General features: G+C 40.8%; 1 protein-coding gene across 3 annotated transcripts in view; it reads right to left on the bottom strand.

Annotated features, from left to right (window-relative positions):
• The window catches only part of ITCH (itchy E3 ubiquitin protein ligase), a 71,791-nt gene extending 58,713 nt beyond the window's left edge, over window positions 1-13,078 (bottom strand). For all 3 annotated transcript variants that reach the window (XR_008235694.1, XM_052790263.1, XM_052790279.1), the window contains exon 1: window positions 12,974-13,078. The gene's annotated coding sequence lies outside the window, so the exon portion shown is untranslated. The remainder of the gene's footprint in view (window positions 1-12,973) is intronic.
• Window positions 13,079-13,402: the final 324 nt, after the last annotated feature.

Raw genomic sequence — 13,402 nt, 5'->3', positions numbered from 1 at the left:
GTCTCTTTTTTGTTATGGTGTCTTTTAGAATGGCAACAGCCTTTTTCCAGTGATGACAGTCTTTGAACTCTCACTGTATCCTCCTTAATCTGATTTGCTGTAGCTATGTCCACATCAGCAAGCAGTGCAATGTAAAAGAAGTGGAGCTAGGAAGTAAGACAGGTCTGTAGACCTAATACCAATATTGTATACATTCGTGGAGTTTTATTTTGGAACAGTTCTGCTCTGATCCCATAGCCCCACACCAGCTGGACTGCAGCTTCCAGTTCAGATTTATCCAAAAGCAATTCAACTTCCTTGATCCAAGATCATTTCACCAGTCAAATCAAAGTGCAGTCTGTGAGAACAATCAGGGGATTAATTTCCAAAGTGCACTCCTTGTCCAAATAAAAACAATTAAAACACTAATGCAGATGCATTCCCTGTTTCCCCTTCACCTATTCTTCTCTAGTATGCATTCTGGCCATATGGAAAACCTCCACGGGTCTAAGTTATGTCCACTGACTCAAGGTCATTCTTTTGCATCACTTCTGTTCTCTTTCTTTAATTCTGTGAATGTCGATATAAGTATTTTCATGCACAAGCACGCTTAGTCACTAAGACTTCTACCTTTCACTCTGTTTTGACAGTTTCAAAGGAGATTCTTTCATAGAATGCTTTCCTTTATAAAAAACTCCAAAGTTTCCCACTCTCCATCATTGGGACAGATCTGCCTTTCCCCTTCTTCTGCACAAAATCTAGGCTAGAAAATTGTTTCTGCAAAACTACTGGAAAGACATGACCACAGCAATTAAAACTAAGTAAGTAATAAGGATCTTTTTAGTCAAATAGATTAAGATTGCATTTAAAGCATATATCTATTTAACTTGAATGATTAATGCTGTAGGTTAAAAAAAAGCTCTGTCATAAAGCACAAAGTATTTGTGTCTTCAAATAGGGTAACAGATTGTGTTTCTCTGAGGCCTAAGCAATGAGCTGGACCACAGAACTACTAGTTTCATGTGGAAGGAAGACCAGTAACTGGGTACCACTACCTGTGTAAACACAAACGTTTGTTTTTACAGGGAGGATAAATTTCAAGAAGTATTAAGCACCTAAAGAGATGCTGAAAAACTCCTTTCCCATTCATTCTATGTGCTAGAGAAAATCATTCACTAAGACTAAAATTTCTGACAAATCTCTGAAGTCATGTTTGAGCTCAGTGAAGCCCATACCGCGCCATGTAAAAGTGAAAAGGTCACTCAACTCCACATTCCTGGGTACTGTAAAGAGCAAATGTCACTCCTTTCTTCAAAAGAGCAAGAAGGATGATCCGAGAAACTACAGGCTGGTCAGTCTCATCTCAGTCCCAGGGAAGGTGAGGGAGCAAATTCTCATAGGAACCATTTCCAAACATATTATGGACAAGAAGGTGATTTGGATTAGTCAGCATGGATTTATGAAGGGGAAATCATGTTTGACCAACCTGACAGCTTTCTATGACAAGATGCCTTGGTAGTTGAGAAGACAGCAGTGGATGCTGGTTATCTTTGACACTGTCTCCTATAACATCCTCATAGACAAGATGAAGTATGGGCCAGACAGAGGACTGTGGGATGGACTGAAAACCTGGCTGAACTGCACAGCTCAAAGGGTTGTGATCAGCGGTACACAGTCCAGTTGGGGGCCAGTCATTAGTGCTGTACCCCAGTTATACATACTTGGCCAATACTGTTTAACTTCTTCATTTATGACCTGGACAATGGCACCAAGCTCACTCTCAGCAAATACACTGATGAAACAAAAGTTCCACAAGGTGAAGTGCAAAGTTCTGCACCTGGGGAGGAATAAACCCATGCACCAGTAAAGGCCGGGGGACAGCTGGACAGAAAGCAACTTTGCAGAAAACACTGGTTTGTTGAACATGAACTAGCAATGCTTCCTTGCAGCAAAAAAGCAGCGTCACCAACATCCTGGGCTGCATTAGGAAAAGCATCACTAGCAGGATGAGGAAGGTGGTCCTTCCCCTCTACTCAGCACTGGTAAGACCACATCTGGTGTGCTAGTGTGTCTAGTTCCAGGCTCCCCAAGAGCGACATAGACATACTGGAGGGACACCAGTGAACAGCCATAGAGGTGATTAAGTGATTGGAACGTGACATATGGGGAGAGGCTGAGAGCGCTAGAATTGTTAAGCCTGGAAAAGAGAATGCTCATGAAGATCTTATCAGTGTGTGTAAATACCTGATGGGGATATAAAGGGTTAAAAAAGATGAAGCCAGCAGTGCTCAGCGACGGGACAATAGGCAGTGGGCACAAATTAAAATACAGGAAATTCCACTTAAAAACAGGGGATTTAGTTACTTATTTTACTGTGAGGTGGTTGAACAGTGAAGAAGCTTGCCAAGATAGGTTAAGTCACCATCCTCAGAGATATTCCAAACCCAACTGAACACATTACTGACCGCTCTAACTGGCCTTCCTTTAAGCAGATGGGTTTGGACCAGACAATGTCCAGAAGTCCCTTTTAACCTCAATTATTCTGTGATTCTTTAACTTCCCTAAAACAAACTCAATAATTCCTGTTGTACCTGTCCTGTTCTTCCTGCTTACTCTCTTTAGGTCTCTGTCTTGTAGCAGATTCTTCCTCTAAAGAGACATCTATCGAGTTGGTTATATAGTTTGTTGCTGTTTGGTTTTTTTTTTTCAAACTGAGGTTCCCTTTCAGTGCCCAGTTATTGATTACAGCTTAACTTTTACTAGTTTGAATAGAAAGGCACAGACTGCATAAGTCAGCATGTACCTTCTTCAGGTTCAGTCATCTTCATCTCGAATATCATCTAATTTCTGCAGCTTTTCCCAAGTCCTATATTAAAATTCAATGCACAAGCCTACACTAGGTATTTTTTCTCACTTTAAACTACTTCCATTTACCTTATTGCTACTCTCTATTAAAAAGAGCAATGCAATACAGCTTGAGTCAATCTTCTACAAAATGTCCAAGACTGTACATAGCAAAGTGTTAGCTAGCTGCAAGTAATGACAATCAGGTAATATGAAACTGAAAAACATGCAAAAATCAAGGCCAAGTTCAACTGTCCCAACAGAAAGAATGCTATTGTACACTTCATATGCACACTGCTTTCCTGGCTTATTTTAATCCTCTTTTGACCTGATAAGAAACCTCATAAAATTTGCACATATCACTGCCTTGGAACCTGTGGTATCCCTTCATAATTTATATAACAACAGAAATGGGGGAAGTCATTGAATATCATGGTTGATAGTCTGTTTATTCAAAAAGACATTTTACTTTGCTATTGGCACATGTCCAACTGTTCATACTTTTAAGAATTCCCTTCATTTTAACTTATATGGTGATAACTTTCCAGAGCAACTCTGGACAGTTACCCATATGTTGCTCCGTATCTCTTCCATGTGTCTATAAAGCCTTCGTCCCAATCTCTGCAGTACTGTCAATCAAACTAATTACTCTATTTTACATTAGAAATATCCTGTGTGTGACAAATTTGGGCAGGAATGTCACTTAAAGGATGTTGATCCTCTAACAGTTTCTAAAAGTTTCTTCTAGGTATCTACATAAATTAATCCAAACCTCAGTGGGAAAGAATGGCAATGGAGTTTCACTTATCATACTAAAACCAAACAAAAATGATGCTGCCAAAAATCCCAATGATAGATACAGGTAATTTGATCATGGAGGCATAATATAGCTGCATACCAGTCTGACAAATTCACATCAATGTGCTGTTCTACCACTTTAGCCTTATGGTTTTAACATATCCACTACTTTCTCTCATTTCACAGTTCCCAGTGCATACATTTAGCTCCCCTACCTCATTATTACTAAAACACCCACATAGCATCACAGTTCAGATTACAGTGTTATCTTATTTCCCAATTAAAAAGGCAGAAATCATTAAACTTCACGAGCACATTTCAAAAACTGCAGGACTTAATTTGATGCTCATGGGAAGAGTGATAAAAGACTGATACTAGCAGATATGTCAGAGAACCACTTGAGCTTTAACTAATTTGACTGGTTATTTTGTGATTTGGCACCAGAAGACGACTAATGTTTTTGTATTACAGCTATTTTAAAATGTATTTCAAAGGCTTTACTTTTGAAGTGTCAATAAGAAACAATCTCTATATTATAATCTCTGACAGTAAAACAAAATACAAGGCCACCACCTTCTGTTTCACCATCCACCTTGCAGCTTTTAAACATGTCACTTTACAAGCAGTTACATATTCAGTTATTAACAGAGGACAGTGTCTGCAGAGGATTTCATAATCTCCGGCCATTAGTTTTTCTTCTTGTTTACAGCTCAATGCTTGCTTCAACATATTTCCCCATTCCATTCTCAGCGCTACATTTCATTATCAATGGTTCATACACACCCTTATTCAAACAAACCTACATAAAGTTTTTAACTCGGGGGGGGGGGACGGGACGGACGACGACGACACATGACGAAAAAAACCAGAAAGCTTGACTATTAAATTATACTATTACCTGTATTCATTACTAAGAATGACAACTTCACCTGCCATGACAGTTGTTTTAAAGATTGTTTTTAAAAGTAGCCTTTTGAAAGGCTGTTGCTTACTAGCAATCTATAAACCCAGAACTAAAACCAGATCCTGTCACCTGGAAGACTCAAGTCTAGCAGATACATTTTTCAAAAGCATAATAAAGCAGATATCTACATTAACCTAAACATGATTCTTTAGTATGTTCTGTAGAGAACTGTACAGCACCCAACACACCTTGTTTTAAGAGTGTTCAATAGCACTGATGAAGGTTCACACGTGTACAAAGGTGCTTCCATCTGGGGGTATAACAATGAAGAGAGCCCCAGATACACCTCTGTTTCTTTGCTCCCAAGAACACAGATAAAAAGGGCCATGGAGGTGTCAGTAGAAAGATACTGGCAAATTATATTGCCTGACAAAAACTATCTTGCTAAACAGATTGTCACTGTAGGTACCTGTGCAATAAACCAAATCAAAACAGACTGCACAAATCTGCAATTCAACCTGGCAAGGCTCATCAAAGAAATGATGAATCATTCTCTACTCCCAGTGACAACCAATCTGAAATTTGCTGATTATTTGAAATCTCTTGAAAGAGAAAGTTCTTTGTCACTTGCTGCTTGTACTTGCTTTAGCAAATTAGATGGTCCAAGACACAGTGCCTCTTGATTAACTTTGACTCAGCTGTAAGAACAAGAACTACTGTAGCCAATGCACTGAAATTCTTACAGTTAACTAGTTACCAAGGTATGAATATACATACATTGACCCATAAGAAAGATAAGCTGTTTCTCTGAATACCCTTAAGCATTACAAACAATCAAAGAAACTAGAACTGGAAATCTAGTATTTGCAACAAAATGATGTAATATTCCTGTGTGCTAAATTCAATGCCAGCTGGAAATAAAGGTTGCATCTCTCCAACCTAAATTATGCATTACTAAAGTAAAGCACACAAATCCAAAAGATGTAATGGAAATGAGAATTTCTGGGGAAAAAAAAAAATTGATATTATTTAAGTAAACACTGAGGTATCAGAAAGTCTGCTATGGATCACTGTCTTTTTAAAACAGCAAACTGCTGCTAACAAAATCTTGACTTCCAGGGCAATCATCTTCATGTTTTCTAATTGCAACAGAAGTCCACCACCTGCTTCCTATGAATCTTTTGCGAGTGACCAGATGGCAACATGAAACCACAGCCAGGAGTGGACAACACAGCCATCCCAACCCTGTAAAACGCAACTGCTTGCTACATTCCAGCTCATGCTTCTCTGAAAAATAAAACAGAAACTATAGGAAAAAGATGGCTTAGAACTGCACCACTATTTCAATATTCTCAGCACTTCTATTTAACTTGGTTTTTATGGGACTGCCCTAAAACCCTTTTGCCTTTTATCAAAAGATAAAGTAGACTTCTCTTCTGAAATCTTGGGTTACCCAAGACTTCTGACTGTAGTCATAAATAAAATCCTTGAATGAAAGTTTCAGTCTTTAGACTGACATCCTAGATCTTCTATATGAAGAACTGACAATTGTACATTTAAAAAAAGAACAGGATTACTTGCCAACAACAAACATTAATTGCGTCCTTCAACTTCAAGGGAATTGCCATACGACAAGGATACAACTTAAAGCCCACAGGTCTGTGAAGAAGCTTAGAACGATCTCCTAAACTAAACTTGACAGTGAGCCAGAGGTAACTGTACAGTAAGAATGACAGCAATACAGTTGCTGCAGCTATCAGGGGAGCACAGATGGTGAGTTCGACTCTGTCAGCTTGATATTGCTGAAGGAGTGGTCCCACCTTCCCCTTTACGCTCCTCCCAGTCACACAGTCCTTCCCTATCTTTGTGCCAATTCTAGTGCTAAATTGACACCCACTGACCTGTTTAAATCCAGTAAATCTTCGGGGGGGGGGGGGGGGGGGGGGGAAGCCTAGGGCCCCTGATAACTGCAAAACAATATTTTTTTTAATAAAATAGGCATACTTTGCATGCCCTGTCGAAGCATTCTATACAAGGAGTGTAATTCAGTGTGAACACACTTATTACACCATACGTACACCCCTTCATGGGTCACCCATCCATGCATTATGTGGCAAACCAAAAAGATACTCACATACTGGAGTAGAAGTATAGGCCCATAAGCTTATAATGCTATGTAATGACCTTCATCAGCAAAGCATTCTTCCAGATACAAACCCTGAGTCTATATCATGTGAGTTCTAATAATTGTTCTTCTAAATTTTGTTCAGACACTTTTTAAATTTAGTTTGTAATGCATGAGAGCCTTACCACGTTTGATTACAAGTTACTAAGGCAGAAATACAAAATACAAAGTACAGAGTTTACTACTTTTATAAAAGGAAGTGAAATTCCAAAAAGCAAAGAAATCCCAGCTGTAGCACAGGCTTCTAGAACTCACAATAGATCCTATCCCTATCATTACTGTCTACAAAGTCACTCCACTCTCAACTCCCACATCGTCCACCCTTAACTGTGATTTTCATTTTGTTGGTATCTTCTACACTCAAACGTACAGTTCACTAGGAAGTTCACAGCTTTCAATTGAACACACACTAGTCTGAAAGTGTTTCCACCTCTAATATCCTCATCATGACAGTATTATTTTGTTCAGACATTCACATCCCAGATGAAAGTAAGACTTTTCTTAAATGTTATCTTTTGCTTTAACAACTCAAATTGTCACTAATGCCATAAAAGTCTTGTAGTTCTGAGGGTCTGATGAGGGGTGGAAAGGAAAGGAAGAAAGTAATGATATGCCACACCTCACAGGACTATGTTTAAAACCTTTAAACCATTGAGAATACTTAAATAAACCAGCAGCAGTGTCAACAGGTTTCCACACAGAGCAAATCCACTTGCCCAAATCAGATTTCAGAACAGGGGTTAAATACACTGATTCAATGGGTGCACAAAAAGAAGAACAATGAGAACACCATTGCCTTGTGATAGTTTATGCATTGACCTGAACTAGATTTGGTTCAGGCAAGTGTTTAACAAATGTAGCATTGCTCTGGAAATTGGTCATTCTAATATACAGCACATGCCATGTTTGCAAAATACAAAAAAGATATGCTAATGTTTTACTGGTAAAATCAATTTAACAAGCACAAAACAGAGTATGCCAATTATCTGCAGAAGTACTGCCCATTGATCATAAGTCTTCCTCTGTATCTTTAGGTGATGAACACTTTTAAATGGAATTAAAAATGTTACACATGGCCAGTATTTACTAAATAACACAATGCAAAAAACCCACCTGAAAACACAGGTGACAGCTATTTAGTTTGGATAGCTATAGAAACTTTAAATGTAGAGTGAGGTGATCAAAGCATTTTCCTAAAACTTCAGCATTTCCCTCCTCTTTCCTGTTACCATTATACACATTATTCCCCTTCAAACAGCTGGAATAAGAAGCTGCTTTGAAGACTGCATCACTGATGACAACACATGCACTGGATGAATCGCATACATTTAAGAACATAAGCAGCCTTGCTACCCTTATACAAAAAACAAGTCAGTATCACACTGTTACTTTTTATCTTCTAAGCTCCTGCATTTTCTTTTTTCTCACTTCCTCTCTACAGTGAAGTGCCCTTCATATGCAGTATTGCCCCAGAAGGTCTTAACTTTAATAGGTAGGAAAAACGGTGTTCATCTTCAGGGAAAATCTAGTGAAAATATGCAGCTCATCACTTTCATAGAAGTTAGCAAGCAGGGTCAAAGATTAGACCAAACACATTATCACGTTATGAACATTTTTATATATTAATCCCCACATTTTTATCTAGTCTGAAATGATATATTTACAGCAGTAGGAAATACACACATACCTATATATGCAAGGCACATACGCACTTGTAGAAGCAAGCCCTATGAAGAGAAATTAATCAGAGTGATCCAAAGGTCAATTAATTCAGGCTCTGACAAGGCAAAGTATAAAGAACAAACTCACTCCATCTAGCTGCTTTGCAAATAAATCAAGAGAAGAGCAGCTCAGGGCACTGGCAGAGCAAAAATTAAGGTGTCAGAAAAGTACAAATGAAGTATTTGGAGCAATAGGTCTTAATCCATTCAAATGTTTACAAAACCAGCAATGAAGAAATAAAAATTTGGATATCTGACCACTCTAACTGACAAGCAATAGTAATGATTATTAATACATAATTAATTGACAGCTAGCACTGGGGATAGGAGCAGGCACTAGGGATGGATACTGACCAAAAGCTTGTTAAAAATTAACACAATCCACTCTTCTATGTCTCAATACATACTCTTCAACTTGCTCAGCACCTAGTCTTCCTTACATTTTTTCACTGTACTGATCACGGCAAAACTAAAAAGGCCAGTAACCACTTAGGAATGACTTGCACAGGCAAAAGTTCCATCACAACCATACGAAACTGAAGGAGTCCATTTTATTTTTAAGTAAATGAGCACGCTCCCAGTCACAAATTTTATATTCTCAATGGATATTTCACTACAAATGGCTATCTATTTGATGAATTCATGAATAAATCAAAACCAGACTACAGACCTGTCTTTACTATGTCTTTTTCTATTCAAGATCGCTTTAAACCTTTAACTGCTCTTTCTCTTCCTTAGTATTAAACTTTAAAAAAAGATTACCAGGTATCTAGCTAACACTAAGAGAGAAAAAATATGTCTAAAGACTACCCTTGACAAAAAGCTAGACATATAAAGAACAGAAAACAGAGAGCATAAAGATTTTATAGAGCGTGATACTAACACCCTCTTCTTGAAAGCTCCAGCTTCCATATCATGACCTACCCAATCCAAAACCCAAGATCTGCACATTTCAGGTAAAAGGTAAGTCACCTCCCTTTCACTTCTTGATTAGAAACAGGGTTCCACACAATAAAACTTTAACAATCCACCTGAAGAGAATAGGCCTTTTCTTGCTCAACAGCAATACCATTTGAGTCTAAGCTCTGAACTTCAAAATCAATGATCTAAATGCAAACATGTAAGTAGTTCTGTTCATGACTGAAACAATAGGGCTCTCCTACCAGCACAGTTTAGAATAGCTCAGGCAGGTGGGTGGAAGGCAGGCATTATCAGTTTCTAAATGGGAGGACTGTAACAAAACTTTTTTTAAAAAAAAGAACAGCTTATTAACATACTGCTGAGTTTTTAAAAATTATTTGAATAACCAGCATAACAAGATCTAGTATCATGTTTCCACAGAGGGGAAAAAAAAAATCTGCCCTTGATGTTTTACCAGGAAGTTTGTTCTATGCCCCTCTATAGTAAAAGTAGAAATTCCAGGCATAACTTAAGAGCTGGTCATATGAAACAGGGCCTTGGTTACTTTAAAATGCTCTTTCCCAGTTTGTTACAATACCTTCATTTCTATTAAGTGTGATTTGCAATTCTTATGAAGAAAAAGATCAATCCTTCAACTGCAGCAACTCTGCACTACAGTAAGTAAAACCTGAATACCAGTCACTTAGAGAAAACGCTCAAGTCCTTTCTGCTTTATTCTTCAGATGAGAGGGAAGAAGAAGAAAAAACTACCTTTTCCTCTCCAAAATGTGGACACAGAATTAGCTCAGGTAACAGTCAAACCAAGCCCAAGAAGGATTGCCTAAAACCTTTAAAAATACTCAATTTACGAGACAGTAAAAAGTAAATATCTAGAAAAACAGAATACTCCCAAACTAGACTACAATCATGGCTTGTCTACTTCCTCTTCTGAGGCGAGCACACACTTCAAAGTGCTTCTATAGTTGGGCAAAGTATGGTTACAGTAAGCAACTGAGGCAATTACTCTCCTCTAGGTTATGCACATGTATTTGCTTTCCTTAGGTGTAAAGGCACAAAGTAGTTCCTTCAATTACATATAAGTACAGCAGACTGACAAAAATTAGAACATTACATAAACATAACTGGATAGCCAAACAGAAAGGCTTAAAACTAAACAGCATCAGTGACAGCACTCCCAGAAGCTTCACCATTACCACTTGCTAGGGGTTTTTCTTCTGCTCTAACCCTAAAGACTCTTTTCCTTGCTTTTAAGCAGAAATCAAATAGCTTTTGCTGCAACATGAAAAGCACTTCACTATGGTTGAATACATGTACCACTTTGTCTAAACAGCTTAAATTTACAAAATATGTTTGTTTAGATGCTATCATCAACTGATACTGATAATGCTGTTGAGAAGTAACTTACCTATGACATATGCTGCAAAACAGAACAAAATTAATTTACTTTATAAATCTCTCATGAAACATATTTTTCAAGCAGTCCTAAGGCAAGCTTTCTTAGAAACAATGATTAATTTAAATTCTACAAGAGAAACATCATGCTGCTTTACTACCTGTCTTCCTAGTAGCTTATTTATTCTGTAGTTAACTTTCCCAAACCATTTTGAAACTTAGAAACAAAGAAACAGGACAACTTCATATTTCATGTCTGTTTCACCACAGAAGAAACAGAACTTTAAGGGAAAGAAAATTGAGGGAAGAAAACGAGGTGATAAATAATCTTTTCTCAATCTCTCTTAAACCCCAAAATAACTGTCTAATCTGTAAGAAGCTTCCAAAGTTAGCACTCAGAAGTCTCAGTTATTTTCCACTACAACATCATGTTTCACATGTACTGTATCAGTTCTTTGTTTCAAAGACAAGAAAATTCACTTTGGATCAGAATGCTACATATTATTCTAATGATCACTTGGAGGTGAATGCATTCAGTGTGGTGATTAAAACTGTCAGCCAAACCACAACTAAGAATGCACACTAGACCAAGTTCAGATTTAAATGGCTGTAGCAAAAAGCAATGTAACTAATTAAATTAGAACTGCTTTGGACTTTTGTTGTGAGAGAAAAGAATTTAAATTTGTTTTTTCAAACAAGGTTTTTTTAAATTCCTCAGAACTGAAGACAGCTTGCAGTTCGTGTTTCATTCTTAAACATCTATGCCTTTTTTCAGGTAAATACAAGCAAGCAATAGCTGGATCTACTGTCATTCTCTCAACACATACTGTCTTCTTACAAATATCAGTCCAGATTTCTCTCCTTTTCTCTTTGAAAAAGATTAGTGGCAGGGTAGCAGAGACCAAACAAAACAATGAGAAACTCACCAAAATAAGCAACAACTTATTGGTAAAAGATGCCGTAAAATACACTGGTTTCTGACTTCTTCAATTCTAACTAAGCTATAAAGATAAGTTTTGCCAGGGATATCTTCTGAAGCTTCAAGGGTAAAGGATGCCACACAAATGACAACAGATAGCCCACAAGCTACACCTGCCTTTTTCTCTGCATCACATACAGACCTGAAGTTCTTTTGTCAATTTAACATCAGCTATTAAACCAAGCTAAAATCTTGGATATCAGAGCCAATTAGATAAAGGCACCTTCAAACACCCTCTTCTGCTTTTATCTGGATACTATTGCCACGCAAGGTCAAAGACACCCTACTTGGAAGCGGGAGGGTTAACTGCTAGAACTCGGCTGTGTTTCCAAAATAAAGCAGTGGCACCAGCGTTGCCATTCTGCTGTGTTTACAAGAGGGAACCTAGTTCAGTATAAACCTCCAGCTCTAGTCATGCTTTATCGCTGGGAAACATTACTTCAAGGCACGGCTGTACCCTGACAAAGGCAGTGAACCCTCGTAAATCGGCTGCAGCAGCAGCAGCCGCCTCATCTGGACGGAGAGCCCAGGACAGAGGGGACGCGCTCCTGCGAGAAGGCTAAATACAAAGGCTGGAAAGAGGGCTGTGCTACGGAACGACTGCCAGAAAGCAAAGCTCTGGCGGTAGCGAATCCCCAAGGCCCTAAGAGGGTGAAGGTTTAGAGCCTGATCTCAGCGACAAGGAGCCTGGAAAGGATGGCAGGGTCCGACCGGGGAGGGGAAGCCAAGACTGCTAGGGATAACTGGAGCAAGCGATGCAGAGCTGGGGGAAACAGGCACCCCAGCCCGGGGCCCGGGCAGGTGCCCCCACCAGCCGGAGCGGGGAAACGGCTCCGCAGCGCAGATCGGCACCGCCGGAGGAGGGGCGGCGGGACCAGGCGGCCCTCGCAGGGGAGCGCCGGGGTCCCGGGACCGCCGCCCCGTCCCCCGGGGAAGGAACGATGCTGCCGTCCCAGCCCAGCCCCCGGCCCCAGAGCTGCCCCCGCCGGGGCCCGAGGAAGCAGGGCGGCGGGGAGGGCCTCCCTCAGCGAGGCCCTCCCGGGGGCGAAAAGCCCCTCAAGAAGCCAGGCCTACGCCCGCCGGGGTCCCCCGCTCCCTCCTGCCTCCGCCGCCGCGCGACGGCCGCCCGGAACCGAGGAGAGCGGCGGGGCCGCCCTGCCGCGCCCCGCAGGGTCCCGTCCCTACCACTACCGCCGCCTCCGCCTCCTCCTTTCCGCCCCACTCGCAGCGCGGACCCCCGCTTCCCTCACCGGGCACGGCGGCGTAGCAGCTCTTCCGTCGCTCGGCCAAGATGGCAGCCGGTCCGAGCCCAACCTGAGGCAGCGACTTTACAAAGTCGGGCGGCATCTGCGCACGCGCCGAGTCGCTCAGCGGCCACAGGCGCGCGGTGACTACAAGTCCCGGCGTGCTCCGCTCCAGGCGCCGCGCATGTTCACGTGAGGGGCGCGGCGCGGCGGAGCCAGCGCGGCGAGTCGGCTTCGCTGGCCGTGCTTGACCTTTGGGTTGCCCGTGGCTGTGGTTTGTGTACCTGGGCTTTGGCGCTAAGCTCACGTGAACGCTTCGCAAGCAGTCCGTTCCCAAGCCCTACGCTGGTGAGGCTGCCTGGAGCAGCAGGGAGCCGTTTGGGCCCGGTCATCCCCTCGCCTCCCACAGCAACCGTCTGGGCCAGGTGCCTGGAA

Source organism: Harpia harpyja, chromosome 1 (assembly GCF_026419915.1).
Source record: "Harpia harpyja isolate bHarHar1 chromosome 1, bHarHar1 primary haplotype, whole genome shotgun sequence".
Lineage (NCBI taxonomy): Eukaryota > Metazoa > Chordata > Aves > Accipitriformes > Accipitridae > Harpia > Harpia harpyja.
Note: the sequence above shows the minus strand (reverse complement) of the source record. Positions and strands in the feature narration are given on the sequence as shown.